The following is an 11355-nucleotide window of genomic DNA, read 5'->3' as shown; positions in this document are numbered from 1 at the left end:
CATATATGAGAACACTGAAGCAAAAAACCATTTGCTCAGAATTACACACCAAGTAACTAGCAAAGCCAGGATTTTAACCCAGAGCCATTAACTATGCTCACCTGGCCACTGGGATGAGGATGCAGTACAACTTAGACTGAGGGTGGATCAGATGTGGACAGGGAAGAAGGACGGGCAGGGCATTCTGAAAAGAGGAGCTGGTAAACTAGGGTCCTTGGTGGAGATGAGTACATAAAGCTGAGCATAGGGAGGAGTGAGCTGGTCCAGTTATCAGGCGTGAGCCTGGGCCCTGCCCTTTTAGAGCTCCCCACCCAAGAAAAACCACACGCCTGAGACACACTTGTTTAGAATGTCTTGTTTTTAAATTGTGTTTTGTTTTTATCATCTGTAGCAAGGTGTACAAGACCAAGATGAGAACATTGGGAGAAGAAAGCTTTTGTTTTTTATTTTGGTTTCTTCCAAAATACACCCAAAGTAATAAAACTTTTGAAAAACCCTACTTTGGGTTTGGGACACTATTTAGGGTCACATATATATACATTCATTTGACTCCCCTCCCCATTAATACCCAACTGAATGAACCACAGAAGCTTTATAATGGCAGTCATTCATTCATTCAATCAATATTTATTGAGCACTTAGTCCATATCAGACCACATGCTCAGCAATGTAGACATGACATTGAACAGGAAAAGGCACTATCCTTGCTCCTCTGGAATTTACATTCTGCTTGGAAGAGCCGCTCAGATTGGTGACCAAGATTGGCCCTGAAAAAGTGATGTTTGAAGTGAGAAGGAACTGTATGAAGGAGCCCACAATGAGAATCCAAGGCCAGAGGAGCCAGATGGAGGGAAAAGCTAATACAAAGCCCTGAACATGATAAAAACTTGGGGTGTTTGAGAAACAAAGAAAACCCATTTGACTGGATCACAGTGTGCCTGGAAGAGAGTGGTAGGAACTGAAATCCAGAACATATTCAGTAAGCAGATCAGGAAGGATCTTGTAGTCTCAGTGTAAGGAGCTTGGATTTTGCTTTCAGTGTCAAAGAAGCCATTTGAGGATGGTAAGCAGATCAGAGAAAGAACTTGTTTTCTACTTGATAATTGTGTAGAGAATGGATTATAGATGGATGCAGGAAGGTGGGAAACCAATTAGGAAGGTATTACAGTGCCTAAGGTTGGTGAGAATGGAGCATAGAATAGAATAGAATGGTTTTGGTTTATTTGGACCAAAGCAGTAAGATTTAGAAAAAAATGTTCAAGGCAGACGTAACAAGCATCACTTTTTACTGTAACTATCATACTTCAAGAGTTGATGTAGGGGATAGGGAATTTGTGAAATCTAGGAGTATCCCTAGGTTCTGGCCTAAGGAACTGGACACATGATGGTATCAATCAATAAAATATGGAGATTGGGTGAACAGAACATTGCTGAGGGTGCCAGGAAAGGGATTCATGGGTTCTGTTTGGAAATAATAGGTTAGAAATGGTTACTAGACATCTACATAGAAATCTCAAGTAGGCATTTAGATACATGAACCCAGTGTCCAAAGGAGAAGACAGGTAGGATAGACTTTGACCTTTTCACTATATAGGTGATAAGTCTGACAGGTGACTGGATATGACCACCTTGGGAAAGAAAGAAGGGAAAGAACTGAGTTCAAACCATCCCAAAAGAGTGCAAGCCTTGGTTTTCTCATTTATAAAACAGGTAATAGCAGATACCCCGCAGGGTAATTCTACAAATTAAATTCTATTTATATATAAATCCTAATCTGTTAGACCTCAAGTCCCTGGTCCATTTCAACATCATATCAAGGTTCCATCAAGGCCAGTTTCACAAAGGCTAGGATTGCTCAAGAGACAGGGTTAATAAATTGATTTGCAAAGCCAAGATCCTATGATCTCATAGTTTCCACTCACATTGCTTTTTTTTTTCCTTTCTCCTCGATCAGTTCCATCCCCAACATGTTTTTACATGGCACAAAAACATGCACAATACATTTGGGTCATTTCTCATGGGCTGCTAAATCTCAGGTCCTCAGGAAAGAAAAGATCTTCAAGAGTACATGACATCAAGGAGTTGCAACTAGCATGGGTCAAGTCCCATTACACAATGTCAAGTCAAGTGGCAGCTAACTCCCCCTGGCCAGAATAAGTAATGGCTTCTCTTAGATCCCTGGATGGGTGCTCAGTAGGGTGAGTGGCAGGCAAATGAATCTTCAATCAATGGTGTGCTTGAGGACACCAACATGTGTGTGCCCTGAGCTGCCCTCTTTGCCACATCCCATTGTCCAGCAGAATGGCAGAGTCTACAATAAGAAGAGCTGACATTTATTGAGTGCCTATTCTGTATCAGGCATATGGGCTAGCACTTTCCATGCATTACCTTATTTAATACTTCCAGAAATCCAGTGATGTTGATGCTAAAATAACTCCTTAGTTATATATGAGGAAACAGAGACTCAGGGAGGCTGGGTCATTGCCCAAGTCAAACAGCTAAGAAGTGATGGTTGTTTGAATGCAGGTCTACTCTCAACCAACATGCACTATCATCTCTTAGCAGTATAATGTGTTAGCCCTTTTCAGTGTATGTCAGCAACACTGATCTCCCATCCACACAATGAGAAGAGCGTCAGGATGAGTTCTGATCTCAGGTCTTTCATTTATTAATTATGTGGCCTATAGTATGTCATTTACCTTTGGTGAGCCTTAGTTCTTCTACCTTCAGAATGGAGACAGTAATCTCTGCCTCATCAGGAATGTTGGAAGCATACAATGTGATAAGTTTATAAAAATAATTTTCCACTCTCAAATGAGGAATGCATAAAAGGTGGTTATGCAGTTATAATGATGACATCATGATAGTGATCATGTTTTTGATGCTGCTGCTGCTGCTGATAATGGTACACATGCACTCACATACAGACACACATGCTAGAATGAAAAAATCTCAGAACTCTCATCATTGCTTATTAAAACACTTAGAATAGTGCAATCCAGCCATTTTCATCTTCCAATAAGCAAATAGAATAAGTAATGAAGTTAAAAGAGAAAGAGTTAAAGAAGAATTCATAGATTCAATGTACTTCAAACAATTGGGTCTGGAAATTGATTACCTGTACATACATAGAGTCAAGGTCAGCATGGGACTCAAGGTGTTAATAGCAAGATAAAGATTCTCTTTCTGTCATTTGCTCTTTTCTCAAATTTCTTCTCTTCTTTTGATTTCTCCATACTCTTCCTTCCCTTTTTTTGGTTCCTCCATAGCCTTTCCTCTCTCTTCTTTCTCCCTAGCTCTTCCTTTCTCTTTCATTCTCTGCAGTCATTTTTTCCTAGCCCACTATGTAATGAACTCTCTTCTTTGTCTTTTGGATTTTCTCTCCTATGTGAACCTAGAATGCTCTTTTGTCTCAGGCTTTGATCACTTTATATAAGAAGTTCAACACATGGCCAACACAGAAAGACTTCTTCCAGGCAATCCAGCCATTTTCATCTTCCAATAAGCAAAATCCAGCTTCCATTGGGCAGGGGATGAGCTGCCTCAGACATCCTCTAAAAAGAACACAAGTCTGGATGTTAGAATTGAGAAATGACCTCACATTCTCCATTCTTCATACCCCTGATAATGCTGCCTTAAAAAAGTTCAGAAAGAACCTCACAACATTACCTAATAAGTTAAAGCCAGAGGTGAGGTTCAAAACCAGCACAAACTTTTAAGTGTTCTTATGGGTCCATCAGCACTGCCCACCACACTTAAGCCTTTTATTCCTGTGGATCATTAAACCTCCTATGAGCAAGGCATAATGGCAGGTATTAAGAAAACAAAACTGCATCCTTAGTCTCACTTGACCAGTGGACAATAGAAATGATTCACTGGCATGGCTTCTCTTTCATACTGTTCTGCAGCATTGAAATGAGTCTCCAGGGGGATAGGTGTCACCTCTCCTGAGGCCCTTCCATGACCCTATCTCTGTGACTCATTCAAAGGCAAGTAGAATAGGCCTTTTGGGATACTGACCTTTGCTCTTTGAATGACTGTCATTCTGTTCAAGGTCAAGGTATAAGGTTACTTCTTCTCCTTAGCCCAGGCATCATCATGTTTGGCAGTTGTAAGATTGGTCTTTGGAGACTCCTTAGTTTCACTGAAGTCTTTAACTCACATTCTTTCATTTCTTTGTTGTTTTTATTGAGAGTCAAGGGAAGACAAAAGAATCTCCAAATACCTCTATTGTGTCATCTTTGAGCCACCCTTTCATTGTCAAGTTAGGTAAAAAAACTGGTCCAGAGAAACAGTCCAAGTCAAGAAATTCTGAACAGCAGTGTTGCGCCAAATCCTGGCCTCTTGTCTCCAACCTGTTGATGGACAGAAAGTCTGAGAAGGAGAGTTCCCGGGTTTGATGCCTCGATGATAACTTGAGGCGAAAATGTTGTATCGAGAGAGGCTGGCCTCCAGTAATTTCTCACCCAGTCTCATTGCTGTCCCAAAGAGAGCTCCGATGGTCTCAAAAACTTGGAACTATAGTTTGGCCAGCAAGTTCATTACGTGTAATTTACTATCTCATTTGATGTGGAGAATCAAATTTGGTGAGAGAATTAGAAGGAGCTGTGGTTTCCCAGTCAATTAACATTTATTAAGATCCATCTGTAAGATAAGCTGATTCATTTATTCATTCGATATAGTTTGTGTCCTTTTCACATGGCAGAGGCAGCACCATGAGATAGTCTTAGAACCCAAGCTTCAGAGTCAGGCAGCTTTAGTTTGCCTCCTGGATTTGTTATACACTAGCTATTTGATTTGGGGTAAAGCTCCTAATCTTTATGAGCTTGGATATCCTCAACATTAAGATGAGAGCAAAAGTTTTTACTGTATAGCACTCTTTAAATAAAATAATGTAGGTTAAATAATTCACATCGTAGCTGACACACTGATGTCTGAAACTGTAAATAATAAACATACTCAGAAGTGCTAGATTATAATCAGATGAGAGTATTCTGTATGAGCCCATTATCTCCTGTCTTATTTAGGAAAACATCTGAGAAATCCTTCAGATGTTTATTTTGCATCTGAAACACTTAGTAAAAGGACAGTGTATTTGCATGCATGTCCTCCTCGGTCCAACACATATTAACACAGATGAGTTTCAGTCTTTAATCTGCTCAGTCTTAAAATTTTCTTCTCACTCATTAAAAAAGACTCTGACTTGGCCACAGTTTCTCCAGTAAATCATTCTAAATAAGGACCTTTTGGGTATCATTTGCACCTTCATCTCTTTTTGGTTTAATGTCAAATTTGAGCATATAGTCCATCCAAATGGACCCCTATTGCATCCTGCAATAAATTTACACCACAGATAGGAAAGATCACCTCTTCCAATCCAACCAACCAATACTAGAAAGTGAAATGAAATAAATGGATTACTAATGTGAAAATTTAGTTTGTAAAATAAGATGTGTGATTATAATTTTGCATTCTTTCTCTTTTTCTTAAGTATATATTACATGGTAAAAACCATGGAAAAAATATACATCCAACTGTTAGTAGGTAATAAATTCTAGAAAGTGAAACTGTTAATTATTTCATATTATTATTTCTTTTTATATTTTCAGGAAAGACTACAATGAACCCTTGTTTTTTGGTAATAAGGAAAATAGGACAGTAAAAATTAGGTTCAAAAAAACACCCTACTTAGTACAGTTTCTGGCAAATTTTATATACTCAGTGAATGTTTAATGGTTGAATGAATGGCCCACGATCTGGGCAATCCCTGATGAGCCAACGGTTTAGCTACACTGGCATATCCATCATTCTGGCCCAGCACTGAATGATTCCTCTAGGATAACAAGAGAAAATGGAGAAGAGAATAAAGAAAGAAGGTTTAGGAATGAGACTTAGTAGGAGACCAGTTACACCACTTGATTGTGGAATGTTTCACCTGGAATGCATTCTATGAACAAGGAATTCACATCTCTTGGGCACTATTCAATTACCTCACAAATAACACAGTTCCCTACTCCTTTACAACTGCCATCGTGACTAGGGGTGGTGGAAGGGGAGGTGGGTAGGGGGTGGGGGTGACTGGGTGATGGGCACTGAGGTGGGCACTTGATGGGATGAGCACTGGGTGTTATTCTATATGTTGGCAAATTGAACACCAATAAAAAATAAATGTATAAAAAAATAAAATAAAACAACTGCCATCGTGCAGATGAGTAGTCAACCTCACCAGTCACAAGTGTCACTCAATGGCAACAATATCAATCAAGGCCTCCTGATTCCATTTTGGGCTCCTTCTGAGAAAGAAATAACATTATGAAATGTATGAGTGATATTTTAAATTTCATTTAATTTAGGGGCTCCTATTTCATGGGAAATAGGAAAGACAGAGGAGAACCAGAACACTGAAGAAAAAAGAACTTTAGGACATAATTATGAGTCCCAGTGAAATATGTAAAACCTACAGTCAAATAATATTTACACATGGCATGAAGGTTCTTAGGAACTATAAGAGAATCAATCCACAAAGAATAAATTAGTAACTCACACAGTGCAGAAACCACTTCATCAGCCCAAACAAACAGGCAGATATTTACCAACAATCTATGGGAAGAGAATTCCCATTGTGTATTTAGTATGTCATCCATTGCTCTGTTGAGTTCTTGTGTTCAGAGAAGTGTGGCAAAGTCTAGTTCTCTTTCCTAAATCCCTGGATCCAGCCTAACCAAAGTCCTACCCTAGAAGACAGGAATTGTTAACTGATCTATTATTAACTGCAATCCACAAAACTGTACCCCCAAATGCCAAAGGAATGATTAAAAGTAGACCATTGATGCACCCAGAGGACTCAGCATTCAGTGAACATGGAAAGAGAGTACTATGTCTCCCATATTGCAATTCTCTACTTAAAGGCCACTCTTCTTTCAGATTATCCTTTTATTTTCAACACCGGAACAGGACACTGCCTTTTAGCCAGGTCTCAGACAGGCTTCACAGATGTTATGTAGAGACCAGTATTACTTTTGTCTATTCTTCAGACCATTCTTGTACACAACGGTTTAAACAGGAAATAAGAGCTTAATGTAATATTGAGCGTTTACATTTTAACAAAAGTAAGGACCCAAACCAGGGTGATACTCCATTCCTCTCCCTCATCACTGGCATTTGTTCTCTGGCTGGGAAAGATTTGGTAAGGGCCATAAGAACCTTGATCCCATCTTGTTGCACCTTCACCTTTTCCCCTGCCTTGTCAGTGACTGACTCTAAATCTGAGAGAGAACTCTGGCTGTGTCGATCTTAAGGTTTTGGTGCCCTGAAAGTCAATTCATCATAAATATTGATTAACTGAGATTTGGGTTTTGCACTTACTTTTATTAACAAGTGATTAAAATGTTAATTAAGGTACCATTAGCTGCTATAATAAAAAAAAATTTACAATGTGCCAAGTGCAATAGAAATTTCCACAAAAGTATAATCCAAAATGGATGGTGCTGATCAGCAAATTGCCCTCTTTCTGATTCCAGGGAACAGATTCCTCCATCCTTTGGCTCCATCACGTTCAACATGGGGCTCTCAAAGTTAATGGCTTCTCTGGGTCTGCATTATGATATGCAGATAGACTGGAAAGAGCATGACAGAGCCCATGAGAGATCTTTTTGTGCTGGGCAGGAAAATGGGGCAAGTCCCATGTGATGGCATCCTATTGGTTAGAGTTCAATCATTTGACCATGTCTAAATGCAAAGGAGGCTGGGAAATGTAGGCTGTGTGCCCAGGGAGAAGAGGAAACAGGTGTGTTATGCCTCTAGCCAGTCTCCATCACAATAGGGAAATAAGTCAATTCTCAGCACAATAACAACAAAATGACAATTTCCAAAGAAGTGAGTTCCTGCCTCTAATAACAGCACCTACAGTTCTACACCAGGACTAGTCCTACAATAGGACTTCAGTCCCCACACAGAATAAAGATTTGGTAAGGTTTTCTCTCTAGGAAAATTTAATCACCATCATCAGACACCTCCCTGGTTAAAAAATGAAAACAGGGAAATGCATTTCAGGAGGAAAAAAGTGGTTTTAACAACCAGAGTTGAAGGGGAACAAAAGCATTGAAATCCCTAATTAGTTTGAAATTTTAATTTACCAATGAGCTGATAAATTAAAAGGACTGAACTCATTTGGTCCAGCTAATTTAGGTTTTGCCCTAACCAGTTAATAAGCCAAGGTTATTAATAGTGATATTGTAGTATATTCATTATCCTAATGAATCCCTATTAGCCATATTTTCTACCACAGACTAGATAGATGCCTCATGAAGAAAGAGATCAAGAGAGAGAGAGAGAGAAAGAAAAGAAGAAGAAGAAGAAGGCAGGGAGTGGAAGGGAGGAGGGAAAAATAGTTCTCCTCATTTTGTGTGTTTTTTCTCCATCATTTGGACAACTACACTTGGCTTTTAGTCTCCTCTGCTCTAATTGCAATGACAAAAAGGAGCTCCGAGTGAAGAAACCCAAGAGTATTTGAAACCAGGTTACAACTCCCTTCAGCAATTTGGTTCTGTAGAAAATATGCATGCCTGCAAATTATCTTTAACTCCTGCAAGGAGACATCCAGCTCTCATGGGAATTTGAATTTATTTCGAGGTGGGGAAGGAAGGCATTCTTTTTGCCAGTTTTTAAAATGAATTTCTTGACTGTAAGCATGAAAGACAAGTTTCCGGCAGAAAAACACCTGAACTCTGATCAAGCTGAACTGATCTTCCTGATGTTGTAGGGTGCCGGGTGAGAGACAATGGACTGTGTCTGCCTCAAAACAGATACACATACCAGCTGGTCTCCTTCAATCTGAGCCATCATCCAATAAATGCAAACCCTGAGGTGCAGTCTTCTCTATCATATATATTTTAAATATCACCTGATATTGACAAGGATAAATTAAATAGGCAAACTCAAAAATCACTAATGGAAATATAACTTGGAAAGCAGTTTTGTTGGAAATTTTATCAAGGTAAGATGCATCCATAGTTTTCTTTTCTCTCCTCTCTCTCTCTCTCTCCCCCTTTCTCTCTCTCTCTTTATAGAGAGAAAGAGTAGGAGAGGGAGAGAGGAAATCTTAAGCTGGCACAGGGCCCAATGCAGGGCTCAAGCTCATAATCTGGAGATCATGACCTGAGCCCGAATCAAGAGTCTGATGCTCAATCGACTAAGCCACCCAGACACTCCAAAAAATATTTCATATGTTTAGAACCAGTGATTGAATTTCTGACCTCATTTCAAAGAAAATGCTTTTGATTTCAGGGGAAAAAAATTCTGATACATAAGATGTTTGTTGTAAAGCTATTTACATGGCAGCAAATGCTGCAATGAGATTGGTTAAATCAATTTGTCATATAGACCATAAATGAAGATGGGAGTACCTAGATGGCTCAGTCTATTTAATGACCACCTCTTGGTTTTGGCTCAGGTCATAATTTCAGGGTCATGAGATGTAGCCCCACATTGGGCTCCATGCTGAGCATGGTGTCTGCTTGAGATTCCTTACTCCTTCCTCCTCCTCCTCCCCTCTTGCTCCTCCTCGCAATGGAGCTCTCTAAATAAATAAATAAATAAACAAACAAATAAATAAATAAATAAATTTTTAAAATGAAAGTGTTTGAAATTATGTTATTGCTCCAGTCACATGCAAATTATTATAAATTGTAGATTAGTAAACTCATAATTACTGGTTTTTTTTTAAACTCTGGTGTCAATAAATTTGTGAGCTCAGTCTTTAGCTTTAAGTACATTAGTATGTGCTCTCTGGATGGCTAGAATATGTATTTTTGTTTCTAATTTGGGGGCCTTTTAATGATCTTACATTTGGGATGAATTGAAATTGAATTTAAGTATCACTTTGAAAATGATGTCACTTTGCAAAAACTTGGAGACAGGCTTACAAGATAACAGTAAGTGAAAAAACAGGAAAGTAATTTGTTGGTACAGTCTGTTAACAGAAATGAAAATTTTGAGAGAGAAAAAACCTATTTTCCTCATTTCTCTTCCTCCTTTCAAAATTTCATCAAGAATAAAAAATTTTAAAACAAGAAAAAAGTTTTTGAGAAAAAAATATAAACTCAACAAAAATTGCTCCTTAGGTTCGTATCTTCTCACACCTCAACTGCAGCTCCCAAAATGCAAGATCATTTAGGTTATATGAGAGCTGACATTAACCATGTGTCTTCAATATTTCCTATGAGACGCGACAGGCTTCATTCCTAGGAGTAGTGAAGTACCGATGTCAATGTGGCCAACTAAGTGTTCTGTGTCCACCCCCACTTCATTATGGAGCCAGCAGGATGGAGTTGATTATCAATTAACAAAACAGATGTGAGCAAGAATTCCATTCTTCCTCAACTCTGTGGCTCTCCTCTGCCTTGGTTCTAGAAATTACTTCTCAGGCTGAGCAAATGTGGGCAGCTGAAGAGTCAGAATCAGCCTTTGACAGTCCTCGTTAAATCTATCATCTATAGAAAGACTTCAGCCACAAGTTAACAATCTCCTTATTGCTGTTGTGGCCAGAATATGGTTTTCTCTTTCCGTGATAGTGGCACTGAGCCTACCTTTGGTCAGGATTTTCTGCATCATTCTAAGAACTTTTTTTTTTCTCTCTCTCCTGCATTTAGTCACATTCTCTGCTGCTAAAAGAAGCAGTACTAAGTCCTGTTCAGCTGAGCATGAAAGATCCCCTATGTTCCCATGGTTCTGATGGAGGAGACTTACCTTTAAATTATGAAGTATCTTTAGGATCCTGCTTGCCTGTGATTCCACTCCAGCCCCCAAGTCCTGTCTCCTCCCAAAAATTCAGTACAAGGTTGGATTAAAGAGGTGTGGTGTCAGCCTGCCATGTCACTTGGTTGGTACAGTCCTATTTCCTGAGAACCTACTGAGTGACAGGCAGTGCATCAGTTGCTGCAAATAGGACAGTAGAGAAGTGCCTTGAGCAAATGTTTTCCAAAAGTTATTAACTAATTAAATTCCCCATTGAGAGTGCTGCAAGGATTTCTCAATGGGAGTCATACTTTAGTTTAAGGCAGATATTCCCAACCAGAGTCCCCCCGGGAGACATAATGCAGTGACTGAAGACATTGTCACCTTTTGCAACTTGGATGGAGGTGGGGACATGGCTGGGAGTGTATTGGGATCTAACAGGTAAAAGGTAGCTTGCTGCTAAACACTCTACAATATAAGTAGTGTCAAGATTTAGAAACCCCAGTGATTTTCAAACTTAAGCCATCAGAGAATCACCTGGAGACTGGGCCCCTTGCCCAGAGTTTCTGATTCAGTATGGCTGGGGTGGGGCCTGAGAATTTGCATTTCTCACAAGGTTCC

The 11355-nt window shown here is 39.3% G+C and overlaps 1 long non-coding RNA gene across 1 annotated transcript; it reads right to left on the bottom strand.

Annotated features, from left to right (window-relative positions):
• Positions 1 to 463: 463 nt before the first annotated feature.
• LOC140603408 (uncharacterized) lies at positions 464 to 10929 on the bottom strand. Its single transcript, XR_012006389.1, has 3 exons — positions 10747 to 10929; positions 4021 to 4355; positions 464 to 3554 (listed from the first exon to the last, which is right to left on the bottom strand). It is a non-coding gene; the product is annotated as an uncharacterized lncRNA (long non-coding RNA).
• Positions 10930 to 11355: the final 426 nt, after the last annotated feature.

The sequence above is a fragment of the Canis lupus genome, chromosome 14 (genome assembly GCF_048164855.1).
Source record: "Canis lupus baileyi chromosome 14, mCanLup2.hap1, whole genome shotgun sequence".
In the NCBI taxonomy this organism is placed as follows: domain Eukaryota; kingdom Metazoa; phylum Chordata; class Mammalia; order Carnivora; family Canidae; genus Canis; species Canis lupus.
The sequence above is the reverse complement of the archived record's forward strand: the minus strand, read 5'-3'. Positions and strand labels throughout refer to the sequence as shown.